Source organism: Arachis stenosperma, chromosome 3 (assembly GCF_014773155.1).
Source record: "Arachis stenosperma cultivar V10309 chromosome 3, arast.V10309.gnm1.PFL2, whole genome shotgun sequence".
In the NCBI taxonomy this organism is placed as follows: Eukaryota; Viridiplantae; Streptophyta; class Magnoliopsida; order Fabales; family Fabaceae; genus Arachis; species Arachis stenosperma.
The window spans coordinates 164,168,612-164,185,968 of record NC_080379.1 but is presented as its reverse complement, the minus strand read 5'-3'; the positions used below and the strand labels follow the sequence as shown (position 1 = coordinate 164,185,968).

Genomic DNA, 17,357 nt, shown 5'->3' with positions numbered 1-17,357 from the left:
AAGTTGATTAAGTCTTTCTTGTTATATCAAAAAATAATAGAAGATTTAAGTGATTTTATTCGATTCAATTCTCAAATTATAGTATAGATAATTTAAGTTGAGTAAATCTCTTTTTTTTCATCAAAAAATTAGATATAAAGTAGAGTATATTTTTTTATATTTAATTTTTTATTGCTTTTGTTTTTTATTTTAATTTTAATTTATCTTTTCATTCAATTTTAATTCTTTTTTTGTTTATCTTTTATTTTATATCCATTTCCAAAAAAAGAACAATTATTTCTTTTTCCAACACTTTTTTCTCCTTCTTTCAACTCATAATATAGTATGATTGGAGTAATGGAATTGGAATTTTGATTTGATTTGTAGATTCATGGAATTTACATTACATTATAACTAAGATCAAGTCTTGTTTATTGTTAAGAGAATTTGATTGGAGATAAAATGGTTTGGTAGTTAATAATAAAAAAAATCTCTTTAACCATTTAGATATTAATATAAAAAAATGGTTCGAAAAAAAAAATTATGATAGTCTGACAACAGTCTAAAATAATTAAATAACATCTTACGATGACTTTTCAGCAATTAACAGTGATGGTCTAATAATGGGCGCTGATTGTTTAACAAAAATTTATGTCATAAATAAAGGATTTTTTATTTTAATAAATAAAATAAATATAATAATTACTGAAATAAACATTTTAAAAAATAATTACTAAAATAAATTTTTCTCTCTTATCTCATTCACACTGTAATGAAATAAGACACGTGGATGTGATATGTGTATATCTCGTTTACACTGCAAACGAGATACGTGCAAAATTATCTCTTTTACAATGTAAACGAGATATGATGGGACAAATTATCAGCAGCTATAAAAAAGATGTGTAACCTTTGTCATTCTCCACATACATTTCATATCTTTTTTTCTTCCATTTTTCTCACAAAAACAAGGCAATAGTGGTTAGTAATAGCGCGTACATAGTTGTGTGTGTTTACCCCAATTATCGTATGAGAAATGGCGGCAACGGGACAATATTTGAGTATGACAATTCGATACTGTTGCAGACTCAGCGTGTAAGTAGGTTGTCGAACTTGAAGAGTTTGATATTGAGCAACTTCGGTGGTACAGAAACGAGGGAGGTCGAAAGGATGGGGTATAGGTTGCTGGCACCCATAGGTAATGGAGTTTTTCGGTTTCGACTGTTTCGGTTTGTAAGCGACGAGCATATGCGGCTCATGTTCGACATCTATGGAAGAATCATGGCGGAACAAGTGACGGAGCTTTCTGTCGAGGTTGGAGATGTCGGTCGTGGTGGTTTTGTACACTCGACCTACGTACAAGACGACCGATCTCTCGCACCACCACCCATTCATGTTGCCATTCCAGTGGAAGAGGTGGAGAAGAGTGACAAAGAGTCAGACAAAGAATATGTGGGGAATAGTGCCGATAGTGATTCTTCTGATGGGGGCGAGGAGGAGGAGTTTGTACCGGAGACGCCCGCTGAGACTGCGGCGCGCCATGTCTTGCCTCCACCCCACCCAATTCCAGCGCTATCAGCAGTATGAACTCACTATCATAGTCTGGATCTGGACGCCATGTATGAGAAGACTCCGTTTTTCAACACGGGGAAAGAGAATTACAATCTAGACAGTGGACTAGAGTTTCGAGTCGACCACAGGTTCAAATGCCGAAATGCAGTGCTGCAGGATGTGAAGAACTACAGTATTCGCACATGTCTGCTGAGTATTGAGTGATCAAGTCGGACCGATTAAAGTATCATGTATAATGCCGTCAAGCTGCGAATGGGTGTCAATGGAGTCTCTGTGTTTGCCCTTCGACAGAACCTCAGATACTGATGAGTTCAAATTTAATTGAGGTTTTGAGTACTTTTGTGGAATACATTTAGTAGTTTTGAAATATGGCTGAGCTAATGCTTTTCTATTGCATTAGGGAGGTCTTGAGGGTTGGTGGAGCGCACAGTTGTTTAGCACCCAACATGTCTCGGGACTATCGACAATTGGATAATAGTTTCATCTGCAAGGTTATACTGTCGTTGATACAGTCCAATCCCTCCGTCAGCATCTCGGTCCTGCAAGGTGCGATTCGAGCGAGATATCACTTTAAACCCTCCTACAGAAAGGTGTGGATGGCGAAGCAGAAGAAAATTGCACAGATCTACGGGGATTAGGAAGAGTCATACAATAAGGCGTCGAAACTGCTTCATGCATTGCAGATGGACACCTTTTGATCCGCAATTGTAGCATATTCGACAAAGTATTTTGCACTTTTCCGTCCTGTGTTGAAGCTGTGAACGACATATATTTAAAGACGTCTACCAGCCTTATCTCGTTTACAGTGTGAACAAAATAAGAGAAAAAAATTTATTTTGATAATTATTTTTTAAAATAGTCATTCAGTAATTATCATATTTATTTTATTTATTAAAATAAAAAATTCATAAATAAAGAATTAAAAGCAAAAGTATCGATTCAAATTATACATTACTAAAATAAATATTTGTTTTTAAACCAATTTAATTCAAATGATTTCAATTCAAATATGATCTGACTATTATAATTCACCTGTTATTTATTTATAAGTCGAATATTAATATATTTTATTACTTTATACATTGGTTATATAAGAGTTATTTCTGATGAATAATTATTTGATTGATAAAATAGTTAATAACTGAACCAACGATTATATAGATATCAATATCATACTATTTATAAAAGAATAATTCAAACAAAAGAAAAAGTATGTAAAAAACTCATTTAGATATTAAAAACTAAATAGAGGGTCGAAATGTCTTTTGTACACTTTTTATTCTTAACCCACCAAAGTATAGAGATAATGCCCAAAATGTTCCCTAAAATTTTCAATTTGCATCAGATAAGTCCTCCACTTTTTAAAATTGCCAAGTGCATCCACAATTCTCGGAATCGTGAATCTCCGTTAGTCCAAAAGTTACTAGACGTTATAACACTGCTGATGTGTGCAGTTAAATGCTTAGTTGGCAATTTGAAAAATGACACCGTTCAAGGAGAAGAGGCCAAATGATGTCGTTCCTATCAAAAACACTTTCTTCTCTTCTGTATCATCTCTTCATCTCCTTCAACTCGTAGTTACCGAACTTCACAAATGCCCCTCCGTGGCACCCCTGGTTGTGTTAAGTGAAGCAAGTTTTGCATGAAACATCATCGTATTCGCACATTGCAGAAGATGAAAGGTGAGTGTTTAGGTTTTTGTTATCTCTCACTATCACTCTTTTTGATACAAATCTTGAATGCCTGGATGTAATTTATATTGAGATAAATTGCTCCAATGATGTTCAAAACATTATAATAATAGAAAAAGAAAAAAATAAAGGAATAAAGGGAGTAATTGGTAAAGTGAAGCGTAAAAAAGATGGGAATTTCAATTCTGTTATTGTGACTTTTTATTTGAGCAGTGCTTTGTATGAATTTAAGTTCAAAGAGGACAAAATTGATGAGACATTATGCCAAAAATGGATATGTTGATGAGATTACAAGCTTCAACAAAGCTATTAACTGTGACTACTACTTCCGGTTTTACTTGGATGACCTTCTATTTTGGAGGTTTATTGGGAAGTTTGAGGAGGACGGTTGGAGTCCTGTTAAGGGAGGGACAAAGTATCACTTTTTTATGCATGTTCAATTTGATGTTCTTTTAATGGAGACCAAGTAATAGAAGTGAATGTATTTAGCGATCCAAATGGTGCCATTGATATAAGTAATGATGTTGATGTTGATGTTGATATAAGTTCACTTATTGAATTACCTGAAATGTAACTGCACTGCATTTTGAGAATAGGATGGATAGATACTTAAAAACTTCTTTGTTGTTCAGGTACTCATCAGCATCCTTCTATGGCCAGTTTGTTGAAAATGAATGGGTAATTTCATATACAATTAACATGAAAAATAAATGATGTCTCATTATATTTTTTTATCAACATCCTATGTCTATTATGTTACTTGATTATGATTCCAGAAAAGTAGTGTTAATTTAGCAGTGATTCTTTACATTAGACTAGTTTTTGTCATAGCCTCTATCTTCAACATTATTGCAATATTTTATAGTGCCACAATTGCTCTACGTTTTGTTCCATTATTGTGATTCTTATTATATTCATAGTCCTTGCTATCTCCTTGCTCGTGTTTGATGGACTTGTTGGATACGGCTTTAGAATTGAGTTTTAAAACCCTTCTTCCACAAAAAAATATCCTAGGAAGATTCAGCAATTTGCTTCATATAGGAGAACACCATTTCAAATGTTTATTGGCGATCTTGTGTCATTTAGTGCAATTATCCTGTAGTTACACCAAGAATATACTAGTATGTAGGACTACAAAATATACACTCTTTCTAGCATTTTGTTCAATACATTTATCGCTGCCATTGTCATAATTGCATTGGTCAATATTGGCCTGACATAAATTCAATTATTTGTGGAAGACCATGAATGGTGGTGGAGGTAAGTTATTTTGCTAATGAAAGTACTTGCAGAGTGAATGTTTTGAGTGAGCAAAGAGAATTGTAGCTTGTAGCAACACACTAACATGTTCTTCATCAAGCACTTATAAGGAAAAAAATTACTCACAATAAAATATGGTTTCAGTCTAGTAAATGAGAGAGTTAATTATGGGTCACGCAGAACGAGCAAATAAAAGAGTTTTAGAGAGAAAATAGCGAACAACGCAGAAGAGTAGATGAAGAACATATCAAAACAATGAAAATGAACATTTGGAGAGTTAGGGTTTTATAAGTATGAATGGATCAATTTGAGTTTTAATCAAATCTGGGACACCAATTTGAATTAAACTCATCGTGTGTCCACGTCAACGTACAGTTAAGTGCCAACTTAATACTTAACTGTACACCTTAGCGCCGTTAAAACGTTTCTTAACTTTTGGACCAACGGAGATTTACGATTCTGAGAGTGAAGGATTTATTTAGTCATTTTAAAAAGTAGAAGACTAATCTAAAATGAGTTAAAAATTTCAGAAATCAAATTAGACATTACCTCCTAAAATATATCTCACTCACAGGAGAAAAATTGAAGAGCTGAAACTAAGGTTAGACTAACTAGTAATTATACCGTACAAAAGTCAACCAAGTAAGAACAAAATAAAATCAATTTCAAAAATATTCAGTTTGAAACTCATTAATCCTATCTCCCAAACCTTTTTATGTCTTTGTAGCCAACAACTCAGGTGGTTACAAATGGGACAACTCTCTGCTTGTAAAGTCCTCCATCACAAATGATGTCACCATCTTGAGGCGACTTTCATTTTCGTAACCCCAACCAAAATCCTATATTTATATGTAATAAAGTTGATATTCATTTAATTAAATTAGATTGGTCCTGTCACTAAGTCTAGAAGAATTTCTATTGCTCATCATTATCTGTGAAATTGATTGGGTAGTTTAATATAATCTACTTGTAACTTAAAAGAGAACGAAAAGAAAAAAAAATGATTAAAGATGGGATAAATTTAGAGAGTTAGAATTATATTTCATGAATTAAATTGAAGACTAATTTAGGTAAAAAATTCGTTTGATGTTATTCATTACGTTAACTAATAATTGAAGTGTCACTTGATCATCTAGTTTCTATCAATTAAATGCAAAAAAAAAAAAAAAATCGAAAAGCAAGTTGTTCAAGCACTAATTTAAAAGACTAAGCTAAACATTTAATTACTCAATATATTACAGTGTCTTAGAAAAAAAAAAAAAGAAAAGAAAACAGCAGCAACAGTTATACGAGTACTCAATAAATCTAAATTAATATTATCTTGAGGGTGTGTCGGACATGATTGGGAGGAACACTTTCTAATAGGTGACCAAAAAGACAATTCACACCAGAACAAATTCAGCAAGTGAGATATATAACAATGCAGGAAAATATCCAGTAATCAATGGAACAGTGAGAATGTAATTGTAGTAAATCAACAATAGTAGTAATCCTGACTCAGGGAAGACTACTATAACAACCTTCCATATGAAAATGCCTATCCTCCTCCACTACACTCCTCTCCCCTTATACACATGCATTCTCTCTATTGTTGTAACTAACTCTCCACCTCAGCATACTATAAGAATCCCCTGTGATGCACCCTCACATTACCCTTCATAATCCTTCATCCACACAGGTGGTTTTCTTATTCTTTTGCTTGTTGGATCTGCAAGTGGTACATTCGGCCCATCATGAGTTGTCGGTTCTGCAATTGCTGTATTCGGCCCATTACCAGTGGGTTTACTCGTATCAATCACTCCCCCCATTACAATGACCTTGTCCTCAAGGTCTTCCGCAGGGTACATTCTCACCAACTCAGCCCAACTCACCCATGTTGCTTCCTCTCTTGGTGCTCCTTGCCATTCCACCAACACTTGAACATCCTGAGACCCATCATCAAGCTGCAAGGTTCTACTGTCAATAATGGCTACCGGCACTGGTTCAAAAGGCAGAGAAAGAGGAAGCTCGTTGATGCCTCCTGCCACAACAGACTCACCCTTAAACTCCTTCAGTAGTGAAACATGAAAAACGGGATGAATTGCACTTCCAACTGGCAACTCCAGTTTGTAAGCGACAGTTCCCACTCTTTGGAGCACCTTAAATGGTCCAAAATATTTCTTACCAAGCTTCAAATGTCTTCGTGTCACTATGGACCCCTGCCGATATGGTTGAAGCTTTAAGAGAACTAAATCACCCACATTGAATGATTTTTCACGTCTATGAGAATCAGCTTGGCGTTTCATGCGTTCTTGGGCTTGTTGGAGGCGAAATTGGAGTTCCATGTCAAGAATCTCCCTGACTCGCAATAGATCATCTACGTCTTGGACCAAAGAAGAGTGACTAATATAGCCGGGTATAGTTCTGACAGGAAACCCATACAAGGCCTCATGTGGTGACATTTCAATGGTGGAGTGAAAAGAATTATTGTAACAGAACTCTGCCCAATTGAGGTAGGCAGACCACTTGGTTGGGTGAGCATGTGTAAACACACGCAGATATTGCTCCAGGGTCCTATTAACAACCTCGGTTTGCCCATCCGTCTGAGGATGATAAGCCGTGCTATAGAGCAGCTTAGTACCACAATGCTGAAACAGTTCTTTCCAAAAACGACTAAGGAAGAGAGGGTCCCTGTCTGAGACAATAGTGGCTGGGAAGCCGTGATACCTCACCACGGAATTGATGAATTTCTGAGCGACCACTTTGGCAGTAAACCCCGTCTTCAATGGCGCAACTCGTGCTGTCTTACTAAACCGATCCACCACTACTAACACTGCAGTGAAACCATTGGAATTTGGTAGTTTGGTGATGAAGTCTAAACTAATGTCCTCCCAGGGCTTTGCCGGAACCGGAAGCGGTTGCAAGAGTCCTTGTGGCTTGGCAGTAACATACTTTGTACACTGACACTCCACACAATGATTAACAAATCGAACCACATCTTGGCGCATTCCCGGCCAAAAAAATAGCTCACCCAATCCTTTATACGTTTTCAAAATACCGCCATGCCCTGCAGTCAAGGCTGAATGGAACTGGTGCAACAACTTCTCACGTATATTAGCAACATTCGGAACCCAAATTTTACCGCGGTATGTCATCAGCCCATCCTTGAATACATATTCAGGAGGTAATGTACCCCTCTGTAGCTTCTCTTGCAACTGAAGCATCTCCTCACTCTCGTTATTAGCCTGGAGCAGGGTTGGTAAAATATCGGACTGCACTGCTGTGAATGCTTGGAGCTGTGTGTGATGCTCATCATCCCCTAGCCTGGATAGCGCATCCGCAACTTTGTTAAACTTCCCAGGGCGGTACTCAATCTCGAATTCATATCCAAGCAATTTAGAGAGGTAGTGTTGTTGTTCCGGGGTAAGGATCACCTGCGTCATTAGCTCCCGCAAACCTTGGTGATCAGTTCTGATTAAAAATTTCCGCCCCAATAAGTAATGTCGCCATTTCGCAACAGCTTGAGTTACTGCATATAGCTCTCGGACGTATGCGGATGCTTGAGATAACCGAGCCCCCAATTTCTTGCTGAAGTAGGCTATGGGGTGTCCTCCTTGGGATAAAACTGCCCCAACCCCAGTAGTCGAAGCATCTGTCTCCACTATGAAGGGCTGTGTGAAATCAGGGAGAGCCAACACTGGAGTATGAACCATCAGCTGCTTCAATTGATGGAAAGCTTGATCAGCAGCGATATTCCATTGGAATGCATTCTTCTTTAGAAGTTCTGTCAATGGAAACACTCGCTGCGCATACTGTGCCACGAATTTCCTATAATACCCCGTCAGCCCTAAGAAGCCTCTTAATTGTTTTAGAGACTTAGGAACAGGCCACGCTACAATTGCTTCAATTTTGGCTGGATCCACCTTAACCCCTTCGCCCGAAATCACATGCCCCAAATACTCAATTTGTTGTTGCAGGAAGGTGCACTTGGAACGCTTGGCGAAGAATTGGTTCTCTTTCAAGATTTGTAAAGCTTGAACTAAATGATCCAGATGCTCCTCTCGGGATGGGCTGTAAACCAGGATGTCGTCAAAAAATACCGCAATAAATCGCCTCAAGTATGGTTGGAAAATCCTGTTCATTGTCGCTTGGAAGGTGGAAGGTGCATTAGTAAGCCCAAAAGGCATCACTACAAACTCATAGTGACCCATATGAGTACGGAATGCTGTTTTGCTTATGTCTTCTTCACGCATTCTGATCTGATGGTACCCACTCCTGAGGTCAATTTTGGAGAAAAACCTAGCTCCATGCAGCTCATCGAGAATCTCATCAATAGTAGGGATTGGGAATTTATCTTTAATTGTTATCATGTTCAAAGCTCTATAATCGACGCAGAATCGCCAACCACCATCCTTTTTTTTTACTAGCAAAACCGGACTTGAGAATGCACTCTGGCTATCCCTAATCAGCCCCGCTTGTAACATTTCCGACACTAACCGCTCCATCTCCTCCTTCTGAAAATGGGGATATTTATATGGTCGAATGCTTACTGGCGATGCACCCGGTGTAAGGTGGATGGGGTGGTCAATAGCTCTACGAGGGGGTAGTTGTTTTGGTTCTTCAAAAACATCATTAAATTCCTCAATAACTGTTTGGATAGCCACTTCCTCTACCTCCGGAACGGGCTCTTCCACCGATGGAATCGCTGCCAATTGAAACAATGAAGCAATGTTACTACTTCCGCTGAGTTTCCGTAGCTCCCTGAAATTAAGCTCGGTCTCTCGTAGCAATCGTTCACCCTGAATGTGATCCATGTTCCCATTTCCTTAAATTTCATAAACAGCTCCATGTAGTTAATTCGGATGGTGCCTAATCTCATCATCCAATGTACACCCAACACAACATCGGCTCCTTTAAGGTCCAATACGTACATGTCCGCGGAGAATTTGTATCCCTGCACCAATAGTGATAGGTCTCGACATTTTGCAGCACAGTTTATGGATTCACCATTACCAACCATTACCTTTAATGCAGGTGTAGGGGTGAGAGACAAATTGAGCTTCTTAGCTACGGACCCCTTGATAAAATTATGGGTGCTACCCCCATCGATTAAAATCAGCAGCTGCTTGTTGGCGTGGGTACCCTTCACACGCAGGGTCTCAGGGTGAAATTCCCCTTCAAAAGCATTGAGACTAATCCGCGGATTCTGCTGTTCATCCTCTTCCTCCTCTTCTTCGGTGTCTGACTCATGTACCTCTCCATTACCCTCTGTCGTTCCGTGCAACAACTCCCGAAGTTCCTCTTCCCCAATGAGCAATTGATATGAAGCCTTGCAACGATGTCCCGGTGCATATTTGTCATCACAATAGTAACACAATCCTTTTTCTCGTCTAGCCCGAATCTCAGCACTTGTTAATTTCTTGAATGGTGGCTGGGGTGCTTTGGTGGGAGTGTTGGTGGAATGGAGATTTGCAGGGTTTGTGGGGTTGGTAGATGTGGGATTAGTTTGAATTTTCTGATTAGTGTAAATGGGATTGAGAGTGCGGTTGGGTGCAAATCGGGTTGGGGCTTGTTGAGTAATGGGCTTATTAATAGTGCTTCTAGCTAGGCCTGCAGTTACCGCATTTTTTTGTTCATGCAGTTTGGCGATGGAGACAGCTTGTACGTAAGAGGTAGGTTGAGCCAAGAGCAATTCACACTTCAATGGCTCCTTGAGTCCGGCTACGAATAGTGAGATTATCCATTCTTCACTCAATCCGTTGACTCGATTGGTCAATTCTTCAAATTGGCATTGATATTCTTCCACCGATTCACTCTGCTTCAACTCTTTAATGGCGGTTCGGGGATCATAATAGAGGTTCTTTCCAAATCTGAGGACCATCGCCTCCAGAAACGCTTCGCATGTATACGCCATGTTGTTGTTTATCCCCCACCGATACCAAGCATAAGCCGCCCCTACCAAGTGAAATGACAATACCCTGATTCGTTGTTCCATGGGTATCTCAAAAGTCTCTAAGTATTGGCGGGCCCGAAACACCCAATCCTCCACCCCCTCACCGTCAAACATTGGTAGATCGGCGACTTTCACTCTGAGTCGGGGCCACGGTTGCTCAGCCCCCACACTCACAGACCCTGCCCCTGAACCACCTTCCATGGTGTCGTCACCATTGAAGCCATAATCATTCACCTTAAGTTTCAATTTCAAATTCTCACGAAGCAGTTTTTCAATGGATCGTAAGGAAGAGTCCATGTTCGTGAGCTGAGCTTGCGTATCGGCGATCCTCTCGTTAGCTTCCACGAGACCGCGGCTAAGGGTGGTGACCTCTTGCTTATTCGACATAGTGAGCTCCTCTAATCGGTTCAGGCGTGTTCCTTCCGCCATGGCTCCGATACTCTCAATGAAAGCACCAATTAATAGGTGACCAAAAAGACAATTCACACCAGAACAAATTCAGCAAGTGAGATATATAACAATGCAGGAAAATATCCAGTAATCAATGGAACAGTGAGAATGTAATTGTAGTAAATCAACAATAGTAGTAACCCTGACTCAGGGAAGACTACTATAACAACCTTCCATATGAAAATGCCTATCCTCCTCCACTACACTCCTCTCCCCTTATACACATGCATTCTCTCTATTGTTGTAACTAACTCTCCACCTCAGCATACTATAAGAATCCCCTGTGATGCACCCTCACATTACCCTTCATAATCCTTCATCCACACAGGTGGTTTTCTTATTCTTTTGCTTGTTGGATCTGCAAGTGGTACATTCGGCCCATCATGAGTTGTCGGTTCTGCAATTGCTGTATTCGGCCCATTACCAGTGGGTTTACTCGTATCACTTTTCGTCACTCCCTGGATTCTTTTTATCCCATTACCGAATCAAAGACTGCTAGTTTAGTCTTAATTTAGTAAAATTATTTGAAAAGATATTTATACTTTTTGAATGTACAAATTCTTTATCTTATGTTGGATAAATTAAAAAAAATTATGTATTTATATTTGCGGTGTTTAAAAAATGAGGTGTTTTTTAAAATACTTAAAATAGAATTTTTTTAATTAATTTGTATTTAATTTATTAAATTTAAAAATTTTAATATAATTGTATATATTAATTTATTTTTAAATTTAACTTTTATATTTATGTCTAATTTTTAAAAATTATTTTACAAAATATAATTATTATTATTTGTGTTTATTAAAAATTATTTTTAATTTAATTACTAAATATATACGCTATAACTTTTAAAAAGTTATATTTTGAAAATTATTTTTATAAATTACTTTTAAAAAATAAAATTTTACCAAACTAAACTAGTAGTAATTTTTTTTCTTTTAATTCTGATAATCATAATCATTATTTTTCAGAAAGTTATAGTATAAATCTATACTATTGATAAATTTGTTACTTTTCTTTTGTTTTCATAGGCAGGACATTAATTTTTTGTGTGATTCAAGCCAGGGGAAGGGAACATATACAGGCCTCATTAATTACCGGAAATAGATTTTCTCTATTTTTTTAACATTTGAAAAAATAAAGTATGATCTCTCACTTTTAATTTTATAAGGTAGCGTTTGTTTTGAAGTATTGAGACAGAGACTAAGAGACTGAAACTCAATATCGTATTTGTTAGTTTAGAGTTTGGTACTAAAATTTCTGTTTCTGTCTCTAAAATTTCAGTATTTCAGTACCTCCAAAAAATAGGGACACAGAGGACTGAAATTTTTAGAGATGGAGACTAAAACTTTAATAATATTTTATATTTAAAATACTTTCATTTCAATTAATTAATTCCAATTTTACCTTTTGTGCAAATTAAATTAGAGTTGCATTCTTGTTTCAATTCCTATCTCTTATTTTGCACCAAACAGAATACTGAGATTTATTTTAAATCCTGTCTCTTAGTCTCAATCTTTCTGTCTCTGTCTTTCTACCAAACGCTATTTAAGTGAGACTAAAATTAAATTAAAAAAAATAATAAATAATAAAATTAAATACTAAACACCATTCAATTTTTTTTTTTTTTCAGAGAAGATCCACTTCCTTAATCACCAATTCACTATTAAGGGTGGAGGCTACACATATATAGGGATGCCGAAAAGGGAACTACGGAATAGGATTAGGAATTACTAATTTAGGAAGCAAATTGTTTGAGCCCATTTGATAAACTTTTGAATTTTTAAAATTTTAATTATTTTTATAATTTTATTAAATTTATAATTAAATTTTTATATTTTTTAGTTTAATTAAATTTTAATATTATTTTTAATTTTATAATTAAATTTTCTTTATATTAAAAACATTAAAATTAATATAATATTTATTCTAAAATATATAAGATAAAAAATTTAATTATATTTTTAATTATAAATATCTTTAATTTACAAAAAAATATTTGATTAATTCTAATATTTTTTATATTGACAAAGACTTAATTACAAAATTAAAAACAATATAAAGGTCCAATTGAAAAAAAAAAATAAAGAACTTAATTGTAAATTTGGTGAAACTATATAAAGGGGCAAAAAACGTATTTAAGCCATGGGAGTGAAACGTTTACATAAATCAGCCAAAATGAAATCCTAGACACCATTCAACCAGAACCAAATTTTTATATAATTCGAATCAAACTCTCAAGTAATTCGAATTCAATTAATTCGAATTACATGCATGCAACAAATTCAAGTAATTCGAAACAAGTTGTTTCGAATTATAATAACGTAAATCGAATTTAGTTAATTCGAATTACTAGGTTAGCTTGTAATACTACATAATTCGAAACATATTGATTCGAATTATGTAGTAATTGTAATTCGAATCCAATTGATCGGATTATATATATATAGTGCGAATTTAGTTGATTCGAATTACAATGAACCGGAGCTGTATATATATGCTGTGAACTCATGTTGCTCTCAACAAAGAGGGGAGATGGCTAGTGATGAGAGTTTCCTAGTGCTGGTACATCACAGAGGGTCGATTAAGAGAAAAACTCGGTCCGGCGTGAAGTTCACTGATAAGGATCCCCTATGTATTATCATGAGGCCAACAACCACCTACGATGCTTTTGTTAGCTCTGTGCTGGAGAAGCTTGGTCTCGAATGAGTTAAAAGGGTTAAGAAGTTTTTCTATCGCATTCCAACAGCGGTGCTCCATGATACCGTGAAGTTTGATTGTTCCACGATCGGGAGTGATGAGGACTTGCAGGTTATGTTTCTTTGTCGTAGGCAGTTTCCCGAGGTAAGGACACCAGAGTTGTTGGCAAAGTTGGTTGATGTGGTATCTAGCTCGGGTGGTTCGAACCGGAACGCCAATACTATAGCCGCGGTTGCCGGCTCAAGCTCGAGACCTGCGGTTGCTTCATCCTCTGTTCCTGTGTATGAGCCACCGATGCAGCCTGTTGCCTCCCCTTCGTTTGCCGTGGATCTGAGCGGCAATGTTGGAGACGAGGTTCGATATGGGGAACATCTTCCCACTGAAGTGCATTGTCCTACACCGGCTGGTGTTGGTGATGGTTTGTTTGATGATCCAGATGACGATGACGTCGAGCTGGATATGATCGCTGATGAAAGCGGCGATGATCTTGGAACTACTGGTCCGAGAAGGGCTACAGGTGGATCTAGTTCTGGCACACAGCAGTATCCACCCCATTTTTCTGCGTTGGACCTGGATGCCATGCGGCAGAACGAAAATGCTATGCAGGCCTCTGGATTTGGGGCTAGAGATACCGAGGGGTCTGCCGGTATGACCGAGTTCCAGGTTGGCCAACAATTTTAGGATAAAGATGAGGCGCTGTTGAGTGTGAAGACGTACAGCATCCGCCGAGGGGTCTAGTACAAGGTCGTTGAGTCAGACTACCGCAGGTATGTGGGAAAGTGTTCTGAAATTGGGAATGGGTGCACATGGCTGATTTGGTTGAGTCTCCGACAGCGGAAGGGTATCTGGGAAGTGAAGCGGTACAACAGACCGCATACCTGTCTCGCCACCTCCATCTCCAGCGACCATAGGAGTCTGGACTACCATGTGATAGCCACATTCATTATGCCGATGGTTAGGGCTGATGCCGCTGTCAACATCAAGGTGCTTCAAAATGCCATGGCCGCACACTTTGGGTTCAGGCCAACGTACAGGAGGGTATGGATGGCGAAGCAGAAGGCCGTTGCCGTCATATATGGGGACTGGGACGAGTCGTACAACGAGCTCCCTAGGTGGGTTTTAGGAGTTCAGCTGACGATGCCTGGCACAGTAGCCGTCCTCAGGACTTGCCCTGTTCGAGTTGGGGGACAGCTTGACGAGTCTCAGGCTTATTTTCATAGGCTGTTCTGGACTTTCCCCCCTTGTATCGAGGCATTCCGTCATTGCAAGCCGTTAGTGAGTATTGACGGCACCCATCTATATGGGAAGTATGGTGGAACGTTGCTAGTCGCGATTGCACAGGACGGAAACTCCAACATACTCCCCGTGGCATTTGCACTAGTTGAGGGTGAGAATGCAGAGTCATGGTCTTTCTTTCTTTCCCACCTCCGTGAGCACGTGACACCTCAGCCGGGTCTGTTAGTTATTTCAGATAGGCATAACAGCATCAAGGCAGCCCTCGAGGCTCCGGATGGGGGATGGCTACCCCCGGCTGCATACCGGGCGTTCTGCATTCGACACGTTACAGCGAATTTTGCCCTGACGTTCAAGGGAAAAGATGCCCGGAGGCTTCTTGTTAACGCCGCATATGCGAAGACCGAAGTGGAGTTCGACTACTGGTTTGACATTCTGCGCTCTGAGAATCCGGCAATGTGTGACTGGGCGAACCGAATTGTGTATTCGTTGTGGACACAGTATTGTGATGAGGGTCGGAGATTCGGGCACATGACGACCAATATTTCGGAGTGTGTCAACTCAATCCTGAAGGGGGTAAGAAACCTCCTTGTTTGCTCGCTGGTGAAGGCCACATACGGAAGGCTTGCTGAGCTATTTGTCCGTAAGGGAAGGGAGGCCGAGGCTCAGATGGGTACTGGACAACAATTCAGTCAATACCTAGTAAAGTGTATCGAGGCCAACCTGAAGACTGCCAGGTGCTTCACGGTGACTGTTTACGACAGGGATAACTCGGAGTACACCGTGGCTGAGACGACTCTGACAGGTTCATTCTCACTTGGTACGTACAGGGTCTCACTCGGGTCTAAGACTTGTGATTGTGGATACTTCCAAGCACTTCATTTCCCGTGTCCTCACGCACTGGCATGCTGTGCTTATTCACGTCTTACATGGCAGCCTTACGTCCACCAGGTCTATCGACTTAGTTGCGTTTTCGGTGTCTATCAGATGGGATTTACACCTCCCATTCCGGAGGGTTTCTGGCCACCTTATGCCGGGCCTACCGTTATACCGGATCCGAATATGAGGCGTGCGAGGGAAGGTCGTCCTAGGTCCACACGAATTCGCACCAACATGGATGATGCAGATCTGAACTGCCCAAAGAGATGTGGCCTCTACAGGCAGCCAGGACACACCCGTCGTAGTTGTCCACAAGCCGCATGCCCCAGCGGGACTGCTGGGAATTAATAGGAGATTTGGTTTGTCTGTTTTTATTTCTTACTTTATCAGCACATGTATTTTACTTCAATTAGCAACCATTGTTCTCGTTGGAACTAAGTTGAATTCTATAAGTCATGAAACTTGTTATTCGTACCACATATGTATGTTGAATGTCTTTCTAATTATGGAATTTAATAACTAAAATAATCAACACTATCTGATGGGATGACTGATAATACATAACATAACATCAAAGTATATATCATAACATCAGAGTAAATAACATCAAAATACATAACATAACATAACATCAAAGTAAATAACAACAAAGTACATAACAAAACACTGATAACCAATAAAGAATGTACATAATATAAATATAACAACATGACATACACCACTATCTATAAATCATCTAAATAGGTGCGATCCCGTGCCACAACGGCGTGGCACCCGTGTCCTGTAACCCCTACGTATAAGTGGCTCCTCATCCTCAATCGAGTCGTCGCTGTCATCCGGAACTGGTTGTCTCGGGGTCATGGGAGGAACATGCACAGGCCTGGATGATGACGGGCCGGCAACTGAATGTGACCCAAGAGTCTGGGCCGATGCTGGGGTCCCACCAAGGGCAAAAGTATGCGGATGAGGAATCGTGGCAGGCTCGTTCAGATCTACATCTAGAGGTGCCTGTGTCGCTGTCGTGTGAACCCGTCCTCGTGCAGCCTCATCCTCCTGCATGATGGTCCGGATATCCTCAAGGAAATGCAGTCTACCGAACTCGGCGACAATGCCATCACTAGCAAGGAAATCTGGAAACATGGAGCCCGGGCTCACCCATGGAGTACTCTCCTGAAGGGTCTGATCGTCACCGGGAACACCGACGAAATAATCTCCAAGTGGTCCACCCCCAAGCCCAGCGTCAGTGTGACTCGTGGGATCTCCCATGCCAGATCCATACCACTCACCATCATGCCCCCCCTGATGGGGCCTATCAACCCCCGCTGCATCACCTCCTCCAGCTACATCCCCCCTAGGCTGATGGGCACCCTCTCTAGCAGCAGCCCCCTCCTCCTGCCTCCACGACAACGTCGTCTCCCGCCACCCCTAACTGCGTCCTCGACGTCATCCATAGCATGATCAACCCAATTCCACTCACGCTGGCTACGACGTGTCCCGACCCGTGCTCTCCTCTCAGTACGACGTCTGTCAGGAACATCGTCGACTCGGGCCATATCTGGAACTCGGCCTGCACCCCTCTGCGTCGCCTCATCCGGAATAGGAATACCTCTCGGATCCCCCAATAACATCTCCGACGACAGGAACCTCTTTCCGTGCTGATG

General features: G+C 39.6%; 1 pseudogene; it reads left to right on the top strand.

Moving 5' to 3' along the window:
- Positions 1 to 1,596: 1,596 nt before the first annotated feature.
- On the top strand, positions 1,597 to 4,506 carry LOC130967190 (transmembrane 9 superfamily member 5-like; annotated as a pseudogene).
- Positions 4,507 to 17,357: the final 12,851 nt, after the last annotated feature.